This window comes from Toxorhynchites rutilus, chromosome 2, assembly GCF_029784135.1.
Source record: "Toxorhynchites rutilus septentrionalis strain SRP chromosome 2, ASM2978413v1, whole genome shotgun sequence".
In the NCBI taxonomy this organism is placed as follows: Eukaryota; Metazoa; Arthropoda; class Insecta; order Diptera; family Culicidae; genus Toxorhynchites; species Toxorhynchites rutilus.
The window spans coordinates 327,583,371-327,590,309 of record NC_073745.1 but is presented as its reverse complement, the minus strand read 5'-3'; positions in this window follow the sequence as shown (position 1 = coordinate 327,590,309).

Here is a 6,939-nt window from a genome sequence, read left to right as displayed (position 1 = left end):
GTCAGAATTCAGTATTTTTCCAAGCAGTTAACATTTGGTTTTCCGTCATCATAAGGGCTTCGTTGGTGCCTTTGAGAATGCATCAATGCATTAAACTGCCGTTATGTCGAAGCAGACGTTAAGAAAAAAATATTTGGGGAATACCAAGCATCTTGAATGTCTTACTGGAATGTTATAAGTTATTTGGGTTCGCGTGCCAGTCGTAAAAATGCCTTCAACTAGGATTGCATTTGCGCTAATATTGATAATAATGAAGCATTGATACTGTTTTCGAGGTTGTTATTAACAAAAAGAGTTTATTTCGCTTGTTTAGTCACCAAGAAAGCAAATGTTCGGGAATTTTGTATGTGACTAGGTTTCGCTTGCCAGTAGCAAAACTTCCTCCACTAAGGGTGACAGCTGCGCTTCTCTCGTGCATGAAAAGGTAATGCAACTTTTTTCGAGGCCAGTAATATTAACAGAAGCGTTTCTTTTGAGAATAGCGCAAAATGATGAGAAGTGTTTATATTCCTAGTAGTTTCAAGCCACCAATGTAAACCAAGAAATAAATTGCGACATAGGATCAGCTAGTGCATTGTTTTGCGAGGGCAAGAATGAATCATCAATCAATTATCGTCAACTGATTCTACAATGATAAAACCATTTCAGAGATTAATCTACTAAGCAGTTGTTTCTAAAGTTTCACAACATTTAGAATAATATCCGAAGGTATAAACAAGCGAATTATATAAAATAACAGCGTAGTTCTACGTCAACAATGCGGTCGTATCTTGGACACAACCTCCTATAATTTTTTTTGTTAACAAATCGGGAAAGTAATAGAATTGCGTTTAAATTCCATTTCTAGTTCATTTCTATTTTCTATGCTATGTTTTTACATTCTAGGTAGTGCGGACTGAATCAAAACGGCTGTCAAAAAAGATCCAATTGAAATGTCAAAAAAGATCCAATGATCAGAGTGTTATTTTTCTTATGATAATCAACACAATGAAAAAGGTATCGTTATCAAAGGCAAAAAGAATTAAACTTATAAAATGAACGAACTACATTTTTCCGTCAATTTTTTAATTGACCATTGCATCTCTGAAAGAGCATCTTATATTGCAAGGTATCAGAACCTGACAGAATATACACAACCTACGAATAACGCTTAATTCACTCCAAGATTTTCTTCTGTAGGAGCATTGTACCACTGCGACCATTAGTTTGATCTGTTGTAGTGCCACTCCAAGATTTTAATGTGGGAGCAAAATTCGATATTGGCGAATTTCGATACGTTCATACATAGCAAAAGTGAAATGTTTTGGAGACGTTTTTTATCTAACGTCGGTGAAAACAGCTTTGCTAGTGAAACTGACCAATGAAATCCGCTTAATTATGATCCGCTAGTCCTGGTGATGAATATAACGGTAAAGCAATCTGCGCTTCGTGTTGATGATGGACGTAATCTTCTGAGTCAACCACTGGCTTAATTGTAGAGAAGGCATTACGGTTTGCTCACGAGTTTTCTTTTCCGGTTGAAAAGTAACGATGTATTTGTAACCTGTAAATGTGTTTGAAAGGTTTCGTACACTTTTGGTTTTCAATAATTGAAACATCGTACTTACTCCACAGATATGGGAACCCTTATTCGGAACTAGTTTGTCGTCTCCGCAAAAATCGACCCAGCGCGTCTGTAAATACGTTTCCGAGGGTATAGGATAAAAGCTAACGCGAACATTTTCACTCGTATTCGGACAGCCTTTCACTGAGCAACGCATTTTGAATGTCCACTTTCCCTGACATAATATTTCTCCGAACGAAATAAAAACAAACGAAGTCACAGTCACGTAAATGTTTACTCCTGCGATTTGAAAACATTCGATAAAAAGTGGAACGAAGAGTTGCCAAATGATTTTTAAGAAAAGTCTGTAAAAATATGTGGGAATCGGTTAAAAATGTGGAAATATCTGTAAAAGTGTGCGGGTCTGTAGAAATGTCTTTTAACGTTAATTTTCATAGATTCATTGATATTTTGTGCAACGTGATGCACGAAAGATTGTGTTGTATATTATTGTATATTTTGTATATGTATATTTTGTATATAAGTTAAGGAAACATCTGTGCAACTGGCTGTTAACAAAGAATGGGAACATTAGAAGATGCATGCTCTCAACGCATTCATGACAAGGATCATGAGATAGGCCAAAGATTGCAAATAGCCAACAACAATCTAAGCAGCAGCGATAAGGACTCCCACGACGAAAGCGAGAATGCAGGAATCCTAAACAAACCGATGAAGATGGAAACTGGAGGAACACAAACAGAAGCGCAATACCACAACAACGGAGGAGACGGAGATAAGCATGTTGGCGTGGCAAGAGATGAAAGGTTGAACGTTGTAGCAAATCTGTAAATAAATTAGTCTTAGTCTTAATGTCGTAGAGTAGAGTACTCTTTAAATCAGAAAGCCCGGATCGGGTCTTTAACTGGCGCAGTCGGTAGTTCCGGCCGCGAAACGTTTAAGCGTTTTTTTTTTTTTAATCGGGGGAATACCGATGAACTTTAAGAACTGATTGAACTGTGGTGTGTGTTAAACATTAAACGTGTAAAACGAGTGTGATATAGTGAGGAAAACACATCTTTCGCCTTCGCCGGAGCACCAAGTAAGTAATATTTTATATATTTCTACTATTTACTACTAAGACCAATAAAAACGTGATCCAATTTACCGCATTTATTGCGTATTCAGTCTTAAAGTTTTATGCTTTTTTTTATACAAATAGAACTAGCTTAATAAACGGATGATTACTCGCAAAATGGCGGAATCAATCCAAAAACAAATAAAGGAAATAATCCTTTTGCTTGAAAAACAGCATATGCGACTTTCGAATTTGGAATTACCATTAGTGGGTAATCACTCCCAGAACGCGGTTAATAACTTTGATAAATTAAGGATCCCTGATCCTATTAAAATGATCCCAAATTTCGCGGGAGAGCCGAAAATGCTAGTTTCATGGCTAGAATCGGTGGATCAAAAAATCCAATTCATCAAGAACATAATTAACAATGAACAATTGATTAATGATGTAATGCCTTTGTGGGTGAGCATCATCAGAGACAAAATTATAGATAAAGCTAATGACGCTCTTGTAAATAGTCATACAAAATTAGACTGGTCGGCAATTAAATCTGCTTTAAAAGATTCTTTTGGCGACAAAAGAGATCTTTCCACACTTTGTACAAGTATCCCTTACTTGAAACAAGGCTCAAAAGATTTAACTTCGTATTATGAAGAGTGCCGAAACTTATTAGCTGATATAAAGGCGAAAATTTTGTTGAACGACGAGACAAAAGTATGCGCTGTAGTTCTTATAAAAACATACGAGAGCATGATTACAAATGCTTTCATAGATGGCTTACATGCGAATTTATCGTCATTAACTCGCATTTATCGACCTGATAGTCTTTTAAAAGCCTACGAAAGTGCTTTAGATCAATACAACGCCATACAAAGACGACGTGAAAGTTTTCCACAAAGAATGGTCCCTTTTACGAAAAACAATTCATTTAGAGAACAATCACAGCAGCAATCATATTTCATGCACAAAAAACCTTTCAGAACAGATCACAAACAAAATCGGCCTTCATTGATTAATACTAATCAGTTAGGTTCTTCGCGATTCATTATTCAAAAACAACCCACAAAAACAAATTATAATCAACGTTCTACCCCCAATTTCCAACCTTTTCAAAACAATCGAATTCATTACCAAGAAGAGATCCAGAATAGGGAACACGTAGGTAAAGTATCTCCTGACAGTAATGCCATTAACTATAACGAGTATTCATTAAATAAATCCGCTATTACTCAAAACACTCCTGAATTAAGGGATAACCTAAATTTTCAGTGGGATTCATACCCCAACCACAAATATATTTCATCTGGCCTCAAACAAAACCATAATTTCTCAGAGCAAAATCTAAAATTTTCAGAGGGATTCAGACCTCTTTCATATGATAAAGAAAACAGTTTTCTCCCATATCTGAATATTAAAACACAAATTGGAAATCTAAAATTTCTTGTCGACACTGGCTCTTATAAAAATTATATGTCACCAGAGCATATTCACCCCACAATGAAAATTAATTGCGTACCTCATCTAATTAAAAACATTTCCGGATCGCATAATATAGACAAATTTAGTGAGCTCAATATTTTCTTCAACTATAAATCACTACCAAGGCAGAAATTTCTTTTATTTCGATTTCATAAATTTTATGATGGTCTAATCGGATACGAATCTTTAAAATCATTGGGCGCTATCATCGATACCGTATCCAACGAGCTACTAATAGGAAGTTTGAGAATTCCTATGAACAGAAAAACTTTTAACGGAACTGAAACGAACTTTCAGATCAATAATATTCATGGCGGAAAAACACTAATATCGAACAAAACACAAAATTCTTATACTGATCACAATGTTCAAGTCGATCCAAGCATAATTAATACGAAAAATGTTTCATTATTCAACCCGAGTAGTAATCCAGTTATTCTAGAAACTGACTTACACAACAAAATGTATTCAAGCAATCGAACAAATCTCCAAAACAAACAAGAGCATAATTATAGGAAAGAGCGAATAAATAGAACAGTACAAACGGGAATCAATCAAAATCACGCAGAAATTATCGAAAATTTTACTTATACGAAATCCAGAACTCAGCAACCCTCACATAAACTTGATAAAAACAACGGAAGCGATGGAACCGTTGAAAGGTTCCGCTCAACAAGCAACGAAATATCTCGTTGCTACAGACACAAATTCGGAAACTTGACAACTAATGAAATGTTTTTAAAATCATCTATATTACATAATAATACAATATTATCTCCCCCCAGATTTCAAGCGTCTAGAAGCTCCTTAAGATATCAAGGATAGTGAAGAAAAATCATTCAACTTGGCAAAATTATTTTGATATCGAAACGAATGCGATATGAATGTTGTGGTAAAATAAGACAAATCTCAAAGTAAAACAACCATCACAATAAATGCGAACTGAACACATCTAAAATGTTAAATGAACCAAACATTACTTCTACCATAACAATAATCATATTCTCTCCCTTTCCAGGAAATTCTAAAATTCTTTCTGCCCGCTTCTATCAACTATATCCATACAATCCAATGATTCTAGTAGAAATTTTGGTCTACTAATCATAAAAAAAGCCCCAGCGATATAAGTCAATAAAATGTGCCCCTAAAATCGACTAAAAAAACTCTTCTAGTACCTTATAAAATAAAAATAGAACGTCAAATTTAAAAAAAAACATTCATGTTTCAATTCACATTCTATTGCCAAAAATAGAACAAGATCAAAATCACCGAATTGTATAAGATCATAAACTGAAGAAATAATAAAACATCTAGATAACAATAATTTTAGCAAAATCATAAATAGTCTAACAGACTGAAAGTAGTCTTCTGAAAAACAATGAGTAAGTTAGGTTTAAAATTATTCCTATAAGCATGGAACAAAAAGAAGCAGAAAAAGGGCTGATTTTTTTGCCGAATTTGAATTATTAAATTTGACTGAATTATTTAAATTATTTTCAATTGAGTATTCCTAGAGTCGTACAGCATATCTTCTAAACATATAATTAGTTAAACTTCGATTTACCTGACAATTTTTCCCATAAAAAAACTGAATTTCGTAACGAGTAAAGTAAAAAAAAAATTTTTTTTTTCTAACAAATTTAGATCAAATCTATGAGTTCTCAAATCTAAATCCATCAGCATTTCACGATCATATGGAAATTTTTCGCATTGTATCGATTCTACAATTAGATAGTACGAGTTATTATATATTTTTTGTTAAACCTTTACAAGTGAGAAACACAACACTAAAAATGCCCGCCACCATCGCCATCATCAACAAAACCGGACGAATTTTCCCACTAAGAAGTGTAGCCGCATATCCGATAAGAACCGTCTTGAAGATTTTACCAAGAACGAGTGTTTCCCTAACTCATCAACTAGAGCCGATGATTGTACCGCTCAGGACTACTCTACACGAGCTGATGATTGTACCGGACATTCTGCCATGGATTTATATTAAGTCCGACTTGAACTTGTTTGTATTAAAGAGGCATAACACTTCGCAGTCAAAAAATGATGAAAACGCAGTCAAAACCCTACTGAAACGGGACGTTTCAGACTCGGAGAAGGGAGAAGTTAAGGAAACATCTGTGCAACTGGCTGTTAACAAAGAATGGGAACATTAGAAGATGCATGCTCTCAACGCATTCATGACAAGGATCATGAGATAGGCCATAGATTGCAAATAGCCAACAACAATCTAAGCAGCAGCGATAAGGACTCCCACGACGAAAGCGAGAATGCAGGAATCCTAAACAAACCGATGAAGATGGAAACTGGAGGAACACAAACAGAAGCGCAATACCACAACAACGGAGGAGACGGAGATAAGCATGTTGGCGTGGCAAGAGAAGAAAAGGTTGAACGTTGTAGCAAATCTGTAAATAAATTAGTCTTAGTCCTAATGTCGTAGAGTAGAGTACTCTTTAAATCCGAAAGCCCGGATCGGGTCTTTAACTTATATACAGCCATACCATGCCAAACCGATATAGTGGTTCTCAGATTTCGATGAAAAGTTGTAGTTTTGTTCTTTATCGCAAAACATTAGACACGTATTTTTTATTTTTTCGTTAGAGTGACCATGGTCCGAAAAATAATTTTTTCCCCTTTTTTTCCCAAAACTGACTTTTTTCAAAAATTCTTAACTTGAGAACCACTGAGCCGGTTTAGATTATCGACATATCTAAATGAAGCCAATGATCTAGCTTTTTTTTTATCCAAAATATATATTTTTATTAAGGCTCATATGGCGCCTAACGGGGCCGGGAGTTCAATATTTTGACAATGTTTGCTTACA